Below are 15,822 nucleotides of genomic sequence, written 5' to 3'. Positions count from 1 at the left end.
TCTCTACCCCCATACTTTTTGTCAAGGATTCCACAGACCCGCTGCAGTTTCCCACAAACTGAGTTAATTTTCTCCATGAATTTTGAACCTCTCTCCTTCATAGATAGTACAGTTTTGTTGCCTAGATGAGATAATGCTGTTTCTTCCCTGGGATAGAGTTAATTTTGTCTTTTAACAGCTTTACAGTGTTTAGCACCTGGTATGAAGGGTATGTCAGAACTCACTGATGTCTTGGCTATTGTCAGGGAAACCAAGGACTTCTTTGGCCATCCAGCTGCAGATGCAAATTGGCAGGGGGGGAGACAGACAGGACAGCACGTGGATCGACATGCAGGCTGATCAATGAAATATTCCCTATGATTAGCATCATGCTGTCCTGGTTTTGTTAAAAACAAGTTTCTCTTTTAGCGAATTTTTGCCTGTCAGCTAAAGCCTTCATATTAGCTGCATTTTCCTGGAGAACCCGACACATGTTTTGGTTAAACCTAGCAATGGAATGCAAACTTATTGATAAGCACGGATGGACATCTCGCGAGAGGGGCAACGAGAAACTGGTGATCGAGAGACTGACCAACGGTGTATAACATTCCATTCACGTGAATACTTCATAGAAAAGTGGGAGATCACGAGGATCTCGTCCCCTTTGCCTTTTCCCTTTTTTCCTCATGGCTGACATTAGGAGAGGACCTTGCTGGTCGTCCCTGCGAACTGAGGCCTAGTGAGAGACTGAATCCAGCTCCGGTTGGCTACAGAGTCTAATCCAGGACTTTGGGTGCTGGCTCTGCAGTTGCTGAGACTTACAAGATTGGTTTTGTATATTTTGTATTATTTTCTCTATTCTTATTAGTAGCGTTAGTAAAACATCTTTAACTTTTCCAGCTCTCTTCTCTCTGTCCTTCTTTCCCTCCCGATCGCCTGTCCTGAGTGGGAAGGGGGGAGAGGGAGGGGCAAAAGGGGGAAGTGGGGGGGAGAGGAGGTTAACAATACATCTGCCAGGGTTTGATTGTCACCCCGCAATCCTAACCCTCGACACATGCTCAGTCTAAGGCTGGAGCCGGCTTTTACTGCTTGTTACATCCATTACTTTAGGTTTTCCAGCTAGTTAGGTGAGTTCCATTCAGAAGTTTCATTCTGTCAGGAGTTCAATGTTAGTTCAGCCTTTTGCTGTTCTGCCATTCTGCAGTTGGCCTTTGGGCCTTTCTGCCAGTTGCCATTTTGCTCTCTCTTGCTGGGATGGGCTGTTCAGGACCAAGGTGCTCCCTTCTGCAGGACTGGCTGCTCCATGGGACTGGAGTTACATGGGGGATTGCACTGAGTATATTTTCTTAATTTAATTTACCTTGTCTATTGTCAGCGAAACCAAGCACTTCTTTGGAGTCCAGCTACAGGTGTGAACTGGCTAGGAAGGAGTATAAACAGACAGCATCTTGATTGACATCCAAGTCAATCAACAAGCTATTCTCTACCAATAGTGTCATGCTATGTATAAAGCTGGAGATGCTTTTTCCTGCCAGTTAGTTTCGGTTCTCCGGCTCCTTTGATGAGCTCTGTTTGGAAGTTCCATTCTATTGGGAGCTCAGTGTTAGTTCAGTTTTATGATATTTTGCTGTTTTCCAGTTGGCCCTCGGGCCTCTCTGCCTTTTGCAATTTTACTTCCTCTTGCTGGGATCAGCTGTTCAGGATCAGGGTGCTCTCTTCTGTTGGGCTGTCTGTTCAGCACAACTGGAGTGATGTGGGGGATTGCACTGAGTATCATATATTTTACTTATGCAGTAGTGTATTAGTTTTAGTTTTCTTTTTTTTTTCCAAACCCCCAAGTTTCTACCTTCCCTTTCTGTTCTCTCCCTTATCCCACTTGGGGACTGGGAGCAGGATGTGAGCAACCATCATGGTCTTAGTTGGTGGTTGTGGTAAAACCATGACACGAAAGAGTAGTAGTAGCTTCAGAAATGTTGAAAATCCCTTTCCAAGATGATGGCCCTTTCTGGGTTTTTTTGGTAGAGGGAAACAACATGAGAAAGGAAAACCATCAGAAACTGCAGCTATGGAGGTCCAGAGTGGAACTGAGGATAAAGAAATGTCATTCTAAGTGCAGTGGGGTGGATGTTCAGAAAGACTCTGGATCAGCCATTACTTTATGTTTCAAGGAACAGCGGGTGAGCATGGAAAGACAGCAGCACAGGTGGGGACACACTGGGGTGAGAACAAGGTGGGGAAGCACATGGGGTGTCTGAAGCCCGTGGGGAAACAGCCACAGGCCTGGGACAGTGTAGGATGGACTGTGGTGGAGGTTACCAAGAGTGAGCATGAATATCCTTGAACGATCCAAGGTCTTTGTCCGCTTGGCTACAGGTGATGCCTCTGCCAACGAGGCCTAAGAAAAGACACGGTCGTCATGGCCATGGGGCTTCTTTGCCTCCTTGCACCCCTCCAGGGAGACAGGGAGGTATGGCACCGTTGTCCTTCACTTACATCACACTCCCCACAGCCCCAGGAAGAGCCCTGAGCCACAGGTGACGGACGGGATCTCCCTTCCTAGGGGCAGGGGCTCAAGGCTTGGCCATTGTCCTTCATCAAAAAAATCAAGGATTTTCTCAGCATCAGAGCTGCTGCACTTTGCCTTTGCCTGATGCAATCACAGCCTCCAACTGTCTGCTCTAACGAGTCCCTGGGGAGGTTTTGTCAGTAACAGCCCTCAGTGGGGCCTTAATGCTTCAAGGTACTTTGGAGTTTGCTTCTGACTTGGACTTCTTGAGCAGATTCTTTAGTCTGTCCTTGGTATCTGAGGTTCATGGACTCAGCAACAAATACGCCATGGGGCTCATTAAAACACAGAAAGCCCTAACAAGCCATGTTTCTTTCTGTAATATCATTAAAATCTTCAAGACTTGTAGAACTAACTGGAGAGGTTTCAATGGGACACTCAGTGACGAAGATTTCAAAGAAGATCTCATAAAGGAGGGATTTTCTTTCCAGGGTATTTTCTGTCATTTTTCAGTGTACAGAAGAAGTGACAGCAGCATTCTAGAATGGACACTGATCCCGAGGGTCTCCTGAAGACATCTGGACAGGCAGGAGAACAGTCCCTTGAGGCTGGACACTGTATGGACAACCTCGCTCCTCACCCCCCACCCCCAGTCTGCCGGTTCCCTCATCGGCCACCAGAGATTGCATCACTTTTCCTCACATCAGACTTCTCCACTCAGCTCCGCAGGAGATGCTGCAGCTCCTGTGCACCAGCTCCACCTGCTCTCCTGTGCAAACACTGCACAGTTTAATAAACAGCAAAACACTTTCCTCAACTGTGTGTGTAAGCTGGATCTGATGAGGTCCACCATCCACTAGGGACATCCACACAAGAACTGGTTTAGACAGAGAGATACGAAAGGATAGAAATAAACACAATTAATGTGTTGACTGCCATGTTAATTAGAGCTCTGAAGAATGGGGCAAGTTTGTAACTCCCTGAAGCTCAAAGCAGAAACCAGACAGTTGAGAGGAGCTGAATGACCAAAGAGCAAGTGGGAAGAAACCTGAGAGCACTGGGAAGGGCAAACGTCCAGACAGTGCTGGAAAGTTGTCCTTTGACAGGGACATTGAATCAGGAGAGGTGGGAACTCCCGAATGATGATGGAGATGAAATAATAGAGTGATGGTAATACAAGGGAAGACCAATATTTCTTCTCCAACCCTTAGTACACTTCCCAGTAATTGACTTTCTGGCCTTTTATTTTTTTTAATTGGTATGTTAAAAAAAAAAACAAAAAACTAATCACAACCAAACCCAAACAAACAAATAAAACCCCCAAAAAGCAAACGACAAACAAACAAAAAACAAACAAACAAAAAACCCAAACAAACAAACAAACAAAAGTGCGTCTTTCCAGGCAGACATCAGTCAGCAGGTGTCTCACCATGAACAGCCAGTGCCATTTTAGGGGCCCCAGTGTACCTGAGGTGCTGGCCTGGGATTGGCATCTATCACACAGGACCTGGGGAGACCAGAGCACCTTGCAATGCAGGTGGAGCCTGGGCAGGGGTTCCCGGGGCATCTACACTGGCACCAGGTGTTTGCGTCCCTGGAGCTGAAGACATTTGTGTTCTAATTCCATACCCAGTTCTGAAAAACTGTCTCATTTTCAAAGAACAGAACCCCCCCAAAAGAAAAATAAAGTGTGTTGACACCTTCCTTTGCTTTGGATCTTTGTCTTCAGTTCTTCTTATTTTAATTTTCATTGAGATTAACTGACATCTGATGGGCCTGCAGGCATGAAGCCAAGATCAATTTGTGTCTTGCATAGCGCCCCATGCCCTCTAAACCTTCCCTGCCCAGGACTCCTCACGCTTTGCCCAGAGCGACTCACACTGAGGTGTTGGCTGGTTCACTGGCTGAGATGTTGGTTTAGATGGTCACCTACAGCACAGGCGGATTGAGGCCCCAGAACTGTCTCTTCTGCTCCAGTTAGAAACAGAGCCCAACATCACAATGGGATCATAAGAGAACTCAGGTCAAAGGGACCTCAGGAGTCTGCAGTCCAACCTGTCACAAACTGGGTCACACCAAGGTGTTCAAGCCTTGATTCAATCCGAGTTCTAGCAGGACTAGAGGAGTGATCATCTCTTCGTACTCGGCACTGGTGAGGCTGCGCCTTGAATCCTGGGGTCAGTTTTAGGCCCCTCGTGACAAGGAAGACATTGAGGTGCTGGAAAGAGATGAGAGGAGGGTGACAAGGCTGGTGAAGGGTCTGGAGCACCAGTCTTATGAGGAGCGGTTAGGGGGAGCTGGGGCTGTTCAGCCTTGAGAAAAGGAGACTGAGGGGAGACCTTGTCGTTGTCTACAACTACCTGAAAGGAGGTTTTATCATGGTGGGTGTTGGTCCCTTCTCCCAAGTAGTAAGTGATAGGACAAGAGGGAATGGCCTCAAGTTGCACACGGGGAGGTTTAGATTGGATACTAAGAAAAAAATTCTTCAGGGAAAGGGTTTTGAAGCAACGGAACAGACTGCCCAGTGAGGTTTTGGAGTCACCATCCCTGAAGGTGTTTAAAAGAAATATAGATGAAGTTCTTAGGGACATGGTTTAGTGCCAGATTTAGGTTATGATTTGACTCGATGACTTTAAGGGTCTCTTCCAACCACAATTATTCTATGATTCAGTGATAAGTTATTTTTGATATTTTCTTTCTCAGAGGACCATGCAACCTCCTTGACAGCCATGACATTTCTGAGGTGTTTGAGAGATGTCTCACGGTCACATTAGCCATTTCCACCAGCTCCTGTCTGCCCCTTCCCGTTCCAAACCTTTTCTCCATAACCCAACCTTCCAGGCGAGTTTCTGGGACACAGCAAATGCTGTCCAGGTCTTCTGGGTCTATTCAGAAGAGAACAGTAGGCCAACATGTTGATGGGCGGTCTGTGTATTTAAAAGCTTTTCTGACCATTTTTTCAATGTCCCACATGTACCCACCCTTTCTGGTCCTTAAGCTGTGGATGAGGGGATTTAACAGGGATGTGGGGAAGGTGTAGAAAAAAGACTTTTTCAAACTGTCTCGGGAGGGCTGTTCTGGACATCCCACAGTCAAGGATGAAGGTGCTGTAGAAACCAGTGGCATTGGTGAGAGGTCCAGGTGGAGAAGGCCTTGTGCCTGTCTACACTGGGGTAGAGAGCAGTGTTGCATTCATGCGATGCCCATGTGAACAGGAGAGGGACGAATGGCTCTGCAATGCAGACATTCAGTACATGCAAGAGTTGCAGGAAATAGTCCTAACACGTCTGTGAGCAGAGATGGTGCCATCATAAGTCACAAAACTGGGCAGCAACTGGGTCTGGGTGGTGGAGTTAATGGAGATCTCCAGGGAGGACACAGGGACCTCGGTTCAAGGAAGCACATCCCAGTGCTGCATTCAGGTGGTTTCTTGGGGAAGTTACTTTCAACATGAAGTGACCTCGATACACTGTCCCACAGGCCTCCATGGCACCCACAGGAATAGCTGATGGTATTTGTGCTCATTTGGGTTCATTTCCCCCCAACACAGCATGTGAATGCTCACATGTCCCCTCAGTGCACACCTGGACTTCTGACCTATTCATCTGGTGTCCTTCCATGGGGGGAAGAACAAGCTCCCTGAGCTCTGGTGAGAGGACAATGATCAAACGGTGGCTGCAAGAGGCAACAGGCCCAAGCTGGCACCCAGCAGCATGACAGACTGTTTCCATGTCTCTCTTGCACACACACTGTGTCCTGCTCTTCTACCTGGGTCATCCCATCTCCCCACAAAGCCTTTCCCTAGGGAGAGCACACCTGCACTGGCCTGGCTGCCATTCCTGCACCCTGTCCCCACGCTCCCCACAGCCCCGAGCTGGGGGTTTTGCTCTGTAGATCAAGTGGGCTGTGGTGCCCGGGCTGTGGTGACTCTGCAGGGCCATACTGGTCAGGCTGGGATGCAGCCCCAGCTGATGGTGCTCACTGCCACTGACTCATCCCACACAAGCTCTTGGGTGGCCATGGAGGCTGCTCAGAGGGACCCTGCCTTATTCACCATGTGCGTGGGTGCTGGCCACCAACATGCAACCTGAACCGGACCTAAGTCCCTCAAAATCCACACTGATCTCATCACACTGAGCCCACAGAGAAACAAACCAAACCAAGAGCCTCTTCAGAGTCTGTTACTAAGGAATGTTCTTCAAGGATCTCAGACAAACAATTCATTGCAGGGTAATCTATTTTCTTTACATACACAGAGAGCACTACTTCTCATTTGCCCGCTGGCTGCCGAGGAGTCAGCCCTGCTCTGCAGAAGGGGGGCATGGGAACGGGGGATAGGGGCCAGACTCGAGGTTCAAAGTTGTCATCTGAAACTGCTGTTAGTAAAGAAGGGCCTGTCAGCACCTGCACTATCACAGAGAATTAAACAGGATGGTAGAATGAAGTTTGAGAGGACTGGATTTTTTACAGCTTCCTGCATATTCCCAGGAGAGTGTTGCTGGGTGTCAGAAACCCTCAGCATTTCTGCTGCACTCAGGGAGAACAGAGCGAGTCCTGTGAGACCAGGGGATGCCTGAGGGCCAGTGCAGAGTGAGGGCAGCTGGTCTGTCCCTCTGTCTTGCTCCAGCTGCCCTGGGCTGGCACCTTTCTGAGATGGAGGCTGATCACACTCCCATGTTACCCTGAAAAACCACCAGGCACTGCAGAGAGCAGAGGGACCCACCACAGGCCACGACATGTCTCACCCTTTCCTAAGGTCTCAGCACCCCACATTTAGCCCAGGGTACACACGGCTCATTTCACAAACCCAGCAGCATTTTGTCTGTCACAGCATCTCTGTGACTCTCCATGGGGCTTTCAGATAACACACAGATGCTGTAGAACGGGTTTGCATCCTGGAGAGAAGCTCACAGCTTGGAAGGAAACCTCAACGAGACAGTCAAGGGTCCTAATAGTGGCATTTGACTGGGAGAGACTCAGCTCATTCCGCAGCCCCACAGGCTGCATTACTCACAGCCCCACAGGGCAGAGCAAAGCTGGGACACGTGTTCCCATGGACACACCTGCAGGAAAGGACCCACAAGATCAGGCTGTGACTCTGCAGCTGAAACTCCCATCCCCAGGGAGCCTGACAGCAAGAACAAGATCACAACAGCAGTGACCCAGAGCAGGGGAGCAAGAAGGGAAATGTGGTGAGGGTGGGGGTGAGAGAGGCCAGGGCAGAGGCAGCCGGGCACTCAGACAGCAGGCATCCGTCACCAGGAAGCTGAAGCAGGAGAAAGGCCAGCGTGGCACATGCTCAAGGACAGGGCTGCCTGAAGCCCTTTGGCAGGGAAGCCTCTCTACATCCAACCGCATTTCTCTCCTACAGTTCTCCTCCCTCTTTGTCCTCATACCTTCAGCTGGAAGGTCTGACTGGGATAAAGCGCCGCCAGGAAAGTGAACTGTCCCAGGAACGTTCCCTGCTCCTCATGTTCTTCCTTGAAGCCCTACAGAAAGATGGGTGGAGGAAACAAGAGTGTCTGGTGCATCATCAGCTTCTGTCGGTGAGGTACAGGGGTATTTCAGCTACGTAGTCCAAGGATGATGAGCACAAGGAAAAGACGAGAAGCTGCAGGTGGGCAGCACGCCACACTTGCCCACTCAACGAGTCCAAGCTGGCAGTCAGAAAAGGAGCAGACGCTCCCAGTGAGAGGGAGGTAACCTGAGGATCAGAAATGCCGCTGGGACTGGAAGCCAAGAAGGTTTAGGATCATGCACTGTCCAGCTCCTTTTCCCTGTGGCTCCTGGAGTAGCATCCTGTCCCAGAAGCTTTTTTTTTGAGTGGTACATTGAATAAAAGAGGAATACAATGGGAAGGGAGCAACTCCAAGGAGCCTGTTTGTTCTGAAAGCCAGGAGGAAGCTTCAGGTCCCAGGACTCTTTGACCCATCTTCACCCCCTGCTCAGAAATGCTGTGCAACCCCTGCCCGCAACTCCAGAGAAATCACTTACGTAGACAGCAAAGTCCTTTGGAGCTCCGGAGATACTTTCTCCATGGAACGCTGTCCCTGAGACATGGTCCATGGTGACGGCTCTGGGAATGAGTGGCATGGACAGCTTGATGAACACGTGTCCCTGACTCCCTGGGAAGGGCCAGCAGTTTCCGGGATGATTTTCTGCCTGAAAGGACAAGAAATACTCAGCAGGGAGACACAGGAGGAGAGCAGGTCCATGCGAGAAGGGGGCAGGAAAAGAGGCTTCGAGGAGCAAAGACAAGGGGGAAGGACACTCGGAGCAGCGTGTGTTGGTCATTCTCCCAACCTTTGTTTTACTGCTTCTTGGTGCTCCTACCTCCAGAATAAGCTCAGGGGACCTCATGTAATCCATCAATGGCAGGGAATACACAAAGATTTTGGCTTGGGCATTCCGGAGGGACGGAGAAGTCTTTGCATAAATGATAGCAGCCCCTGGAAATTAAAACATGAGCATGATCATCAGGCAGTGTCAGGAGGAATATTGCACCGTTGGCTTGGAAACGGCTTCTCAGTTGTCATCCATGTCCTACAGTGGGTTCTCCTCTTTCTTACTGACTTGGCCCCTCTGGAACACACAGCAGGGAGTCATCAAACAGTCGTATGGCGCCGTGGAAATAGGTAAGACTGTGTACAAGCCTTTCTGTGCTTTCCATGGGGTCTGCCCCGTTACAGGCTCTATCAGTGGGGGCACTTTTAGGGCACCAGGTGACCCTTGATTTCTCGCTTCTTCCACCCCTGGGCACGTTCCAATGCCCATCTTGTCAATCTGGACAGGAAGCGGTTTGGAACTGGTTTGTTTGTACAATGTCACTGCACCTGCTGATTTGAGGGCATAAACAGGCATCAGGACCTGGATTTCCTCCAGCTTCTCCAGGGCTTCATTGATGATCTCCTGAACAGCCTGGGAAGGAACACAAAGGAGAGCGCCTGTTGGAAGGAAAATGACTGGGGCAGGCAGCTCCCGTCAAGGCCAGCCAAGGTGAAGGGGACAAGGCCCATCTCAGATGGAAGGAACGCCCACATTGCCTGGAAGCCTCCCAGGTTTGCTCTGCTCTGATTGACGGGATCAGAAAGGGGGGGCTGCTCACTCCAGTGCTCTGAATGCTGGAGCTGCGGGAAGGGGCTTTTCCTGTGGAGAGGCCCCAGGCCAGGCAGCACGGGCAGACAAGGCTTCTGGGCATGAGATAGGCCTGGCTTAACTCTGCACTGCTGAGACCATTCTTTCTTTCCAGTCCTCCCTTGAGGAGGACCTGAGATCTGGACGCAGAGGAAGGTTCGACTCAGACAGCTGTCATTCCCGTCACGCTCTCTCTTCCCCATAAGGAAGTGTGGAGCAACAGGAAAAGGAAGCGTGGCCATGGCAGCACTTGTTCCAGCAGCACCAGCCTGTTGGCTGTGACAGGGAATGGAGCAGGATACGTGCCGGAGGGAGGATTAAACCCCTGAGCAGATCCTTCTGCCTTGTGCCCTTACCCGTCCGGTAAAGCCTGGGAGCTTTGCCTGCTTCAGTCCTTCCTGCAGAGCCCGCTCAGCCACATCCTTTGTGCTCCAGCGCAGGTGATAAAGCTGTTGCTGGAGCTTATGGAGCTGTTCTGGCAGTGGCAGGGTTTCACTCAGGTCTGCAGTGTTCCAGGGGGTTAAGGCGCCAAGTCGTCCCACATGGTAAACACCTGTCAGACACACACCAGAGCTTAGAACCTGGTCTAAGGCTGGGCTATGCCTCGGGCTGCCCGCTCCCCTTTCAGTGTCTCTCCCAAGTGCCATAGTTGTCTCTCCTCTTGGGAAATGTACAGCAACATGTTACTCTCAGAAAACAGACTCTGTCAACCACTTCTCCTCTTGTTTTCCAAAGTTCAGATGGTGTTAGAAAATAACCACAAAAAAGTGAGATTCTTAGTCTTATTTTATGGACCACATTAAGTTAGCAGAACTTATTGAGAGGGCTTTAAACTATATTTGACGGCAAATTGGGATGAAAGCAGAGGTGGCAGAGGCACAGCCAAGGGCGACATGCTGGCATCTGAGGGCAGTGCTAATGATGCCCTTCTGTCTGCTGACCCAGTGCAATCCGTGGCCCAGCTGAAGTGCATCTGTACAAATGCACGCAGCACGGGCAACAAACAGGAGGAGCTGAAAGCCCTTGTGAGGCAGAAAAGCTGTGATTTAATTGTCATCACAGCAACATGGTGGGATGACTCTCAGAACTGGAGGCTGCAATGGGTGGCTGTAAACTGTTCAGAAGGGACAGGTGAGGAAGGAGAGGAGGTGGGGTAACAATGTATGTTAGGAAGGGTTTTGATTGTCTGGAACTTTATGAAGGTGATGATAGGATTGAGTGTCTATGGGTAAGAATCAAGGGGAAGGGCAACAAGGCGGACATCCTAGGGGATGGGCTGTTACAGACCACCCAACCAGGATGAAGAGGCAGAAGAAATATATTTCAGGCAGCTGGGAAAAGCCTCCCGATCACCACCCTTGATTCTTAGGAGGGACTTCAGCCTACCAAGTGTCTGCTAGACGTACAACCCAGCAGACAGGAAACAGTCCAGGAGACAAACCTAAAGGAGAGAGCAGTCCAGGAAGGCTGGTCTGTCTTCAAGAAGGTGATCTCAGAGGCACAGGAGCAGCTGTCCCCGTGTGACAGAAGGTGAGCCGGCGGGGAAGAAGACCAGCCGGACTGAACAGAGAGCTGGGGCAGGAACTTAGGCTTAAAAATAGAATTTATAACCTTTGGAATAAGGAGAAGGACACTCAAGAAAAACACAAGAATTGTGAGAGGCTATGCAGGGAGAAAATTAGAAGGGTCAAAGCCCAATTAGAGCTGGACCTAACTACCATTGTAAAAGGCAACAAAAAATATTTCTATGAATATATCAGCAACAGGAGGAGGGTTAAGGAGAATCTCATTCTTCTGGTGGATACAGAAGGAATCATAGGGACAGAAGATGAGGGAAAGGCTGAGATATTAAATGCCTTCTTGCCTCAGCCTTTAATAGTCAGAACAGTTGTGCTCCAGGCACCCAGCGCCCTGAGCCAGAAGACAGGGATGGGGAGCAGAGTGAAGCCACAATAATCCAAGGGGATATGGTTGATGACCTGCTGCACCGCTTGGATACACACAAGTCTATGGGGCCAGATGGGGTCCACCCAAAGGTGCTGAGGGAGCTGGCAGAGGTGATCACTGAGAGCCTTTCCATTATCTACCAACAATCCTGGCTAAGTGGAAAGGTCCCAGTTGACTGGAAGTTGGCTAACGGGACACTCATCTCCAAGAAGGGCCAGAAGGAGGATCTGGGGAACTACAGACCTGTCAGTCTGGCCTCGGTGCCGGGGAAGGTCACGGAGCAGATCATCCTGAGTGACATCAGGCAGCACATAAAAGACAACCTAGAGATCAGGCCCAGTCAACACGAGTTTACGAAAGGTCCTGACTGACCAACCTGATCTCCTTCTATGACAAGAGGACCCAACTAGTAGATGAGGGCAAGGCTGTGGAGGTTGTGTACTTAAGACTTCAGTAATGCCTTTGACACCGTATCCCACAGCATCTCCTGGAGAGGCTGAAGCTCATGGCCTGGATGGTGTATCTGCAATGTATAAAGAACTGGTTGGAGGGACGGGTTCAAAGAACTGTGGTGATCGGAGACAAATCCAATTGTTGGCCGGTCAGGAGTGGGGTTCCCCAGGGCTCAGTACTGGGGCCTGTTCTGTTCAATCTCATTATCTGGATGAGTGCAGCAAGTTTGCAAATGACACCAAGTTGGGTAGGAGTGTTGATCTGCTGGAGGGTGGGAAGGCCATACAGAGGGTTCTGGATCAGCTGGATCATTGGGCTGAGGCCAACTCTTTGAGGTTCAACAAGGTCAAGTGCTGGGTCCTGTACTTGGGTCACAACAACTCCAGGCAGCGCTACAGTCTGGGGGAAGAGCGGCTGGAAAGGTGCCTGGTGGAAAAGGACCTGGGGGTGTTGGTAAACAGCAGATGAATATGAGCCAGCTTTGTGCCCAGGTGGCCAAAAAGGCTATAGCACCTGTCTTGTATTAGAAATAGTGTGGCCAGCAGGCCCAGGGCAGTGATGGTCCCCCGTACTGGGCACTGGTGAGGCTGCATCTTGAGTCCAGGGCTCAGTCCTGGTGCCTCATGAGAAGAGAGACCTTGAGGTGCTGGAACAAGTTCAGAGAAGGGCAACAGAGCTGGTGAAGGGGCTGAAGCACAAGTGTGATGGGAGTGGCTGAGGGACCTGGGGGTGTTTAGCCTGGAAAAAATGGGAGACCTTCTTGCTCTCTACAACTGCCTGAAAGGAGGTTGTAGCATGGACGGTCTTGGTCTCTTCTCAGCTTGTGTCAGGGAAGGTTCAGTTTGGATATGAGAAGACACTTCATGGAAAAGGTTGTGAAGCAGTGAAGCAGGCTGCCTGGGGAAGGGGTGGAATCACCATCCCTGCAGGTGTGAAAAGACATTTGGATGAGGATCTTAAGGACATGGTATAGTGCTCGAGTTGGGTTATGGTTGGACTCTATGATCCTGAGGGTCTCTTCCAGCCAAAATGATTCTATGTTTCTACTGACTAATCAAATCCAGGGCAGTTATTCCCTTTAATGCCAATTACAGGCCTGCAGTGCTATGTGAGGTGTCAAAGCTCTCACACACTCCTCCATGAATTTGGCAGGTACATCCAGGAAAAGCTGCAGCCTGTGCTGTTTGACATCCATGCAGTAACCGCCAAGGCGTGTGGGACAAGTCACACAGCTTGGGGTGCTGCGATGGCTGGGTACAGGCTTTTCAGGAGAGACGGGCTGGAAGAATCAGCAGTGGGATTCCCTCAAAGTGAAGAAGTTGCTTGGATCTATGGAGATCCTTCATGTGCTGAGTGGCTCGATGTGTTGTCATTGTGAGTGAGGTCACCAGTGACAAGGTCCTGGGGCTGTGGGGGCACATGGCCATGCCCGCCAACTGTCTGGTGCCACCAAAATTTGGGCACAGCAGTCAGGGAGAGTCACCAGGATGAGGAGGAGAGAGCAGCACTGAAAGAGTGTGCTGGGGAAACTGGAAATTATTTCCTTTTTCTTGAACAAACTCTTGATGGAACCTGCTACTGCTGCCATTGTGGTGGCCTCTTCCTGGGCTCAGAAGAGTCCTGGAGGCCAGGACCCCTTTTCTTTAGGGGGTACCAGGGCTCCTTGGGCGAGCGGTCCCTGCCCCGGCCAGAAGTCGAGGGACTGTGGCTGCAGCAGTGCAGGAGAGTCCAGACCTTGAGAGACTTTGGGGTTCCACCATCAGGAATCGCAAGTTTTAAAAGGAGAAGTGGCCAGTCCTGTATCAGGGTAGCAGAATAACCCCAACCATCAGGACCTGACACGCTGAGCAGTGACCCTGAGGAGAAGGGCCTGGGCACTCCAAGGTCCCCACACAAGCCCATGGTGCATGCTCACCATGAACAAGGCAGCTGCACACGGGGCTGCATGAGGAGGAGCGTGGGGACCCAGACACCTGGAGTCCTCATCCCATTCGGTTCAGCACTGGTGTGACCCCACACACACGGGGGTGTGCCAGTGTGCGGCTTCCCAGTTTGGAGAAGCAGGGAGGAACTGGAGAGTGCAGGGCTGGGCCAAGGCAGGTTCAGCACCTTGTGCACATGGTGTGGGATGCTGAGGGACCTGGGCTGGTTTGGCCCAGCAGCGCTGGGGAGGCTGCAGCAGTGCAGGAGTAGCCTGAGAGTGCTTGAAGGGTGGTTTCAGAGGTGGTGGAGGTTTTCTTCATAGTGGGAAAGAGCATGAGAAAGAAATAATTGCCCAAAGTGCATCTGGGGAGGTCCAGGCTGGACATGAGCAGAAAGGAATGTGACTGGAAGGGCAGTGCTGTGGTGGAGCAGGTCAGCAGAGGGAGTCTGCATCAGCCCAAGGCTTTGTGCTTCAAGGAACAGCTGGGGAGGATGGAGAGAGCTCAGCAAAGGAAGGAAGATGCTCAGACAAGAGCAAGGTGGGGCAGCAGGGGGGATGTCTGCAGCCTGCAGGGAAAGAGGTGCAGGGGATGCCACAGCACAGGACACACTGTGGTGGGGATGATCAAGCGATGTAAAGAGGCTGAAAGGCCCCACCAGACATGAGCTCCTTCTCCCCTTGGCTATGGCTGTTGTCTCCACCTCTGATGCCTGTGAGGAGACACCTTGTCCTTCCAGCACAGGAGCCTCATGGCCTCCTTGTCCCCAGCCAGGAACCTGGGAGGTGTGGGACCATAGTCCTGCCCTTGGCCTTGCACAGCCCCACATCACACTGTCCCAGGAAGGGCCCTGGGCAACGTGGGAGGGACAGGATCTGCCTTCCCAGGGCTGGGGGTCAGGGCTTGGCCCTTTGGGTAAAGAAATACAACAAGGTTTACCGAGCATCAGAGAGACCTTTACTTCGCTTTTCCTGACCTGTCTTCTCTGCCTCCATTTTTCTGCTCTAACCAGAACCTGGGATCATTTCCTCAGTAGTGTTCCTCAGTGGGACCCATTATCATTACAAGAAACTTAGGAGTTTGAATCTGACTTTGACTTTTTGAGAGGTTTCATTGACTTCCTCCAAGGTCTAAAGTTCATGGACTCAGCACCAAACCCACCAGAGGGGTCATTAAAGCACCTTGGGCTGCTCCTGTGCTGCTGAGCTCGGCTGGGCTCCTGGGACACAGGGAGCTCCTGGCAAGCGGCAGCGCTGCAGAGAGACAGCTCTGCCCAGGAGCAGCTCCTCTGCACAGCGCAGCAGGGCTGAGGGCTCTGCCTGGGGATCTCACGGAGATGAGCAAGGCAGAGAGAGATTAAAGGTGGTCAGGATTGGGAGGATGACTGAGAGCTCACTGGAGGAGGAATCCTTGCAGCCCTTGCCATGGTAAGTTTCTGGGTGCAGGGCAATGCAGCTGTAGCTCCTGGAGGCATCTCCTGAAACTGGCACAGGCACAGCTTGAGGGATCTGTAAGGACGGGGCTCTTGTCAGGCAATGTTGAACAGCTGTGAAGCTGGGTGAACACCCAGGGGTGCCCAGGGCTGTCCTGCAGAGCAGGGTCCCTGCACCCCAGGGCTGTGCTCGGGCAGGGGCTCTGCCGCCTGCCAGGGTCAGCGCTCAGCCTGCCCGGGGAGATCCTCATGGTGCTGTGGGGAGAAGCTGCTGGAGAAAGAAGCGTCCCCCATAAGGGCAGGAGAAGTGCTTCTGCTGTGAGAAGGTGCTGTGTGGGTCAGGGCTGCTCACAGCTCAAGATCACCATCACAATTTTTCCAAGCTGATGCCTCAAGAAGACCAGTGCAAGAATTGCCAGACAGATAAGGAGCTTTCCTGAGCCGGTCTT

The sequence above is a fragment of the Patagioenas fasciata genome, chromosome 30 (genome assembly GCF_037038585.1).
Source record: "Patagioenas fasciata isolate bPatFas1 chromosome 30, bPatFas1.hap1, whole genome shotgun sequence".
In the NCBI taxonomy this organism is placed as follows: Eukaryota; Metazoa; Chordata; class Aves; order Columbiformes; family Columbidae; genus Patagioenas; species Patagioenas fasciata.
Note: the sequence above shows the minus strand (reverse complement) of the source record.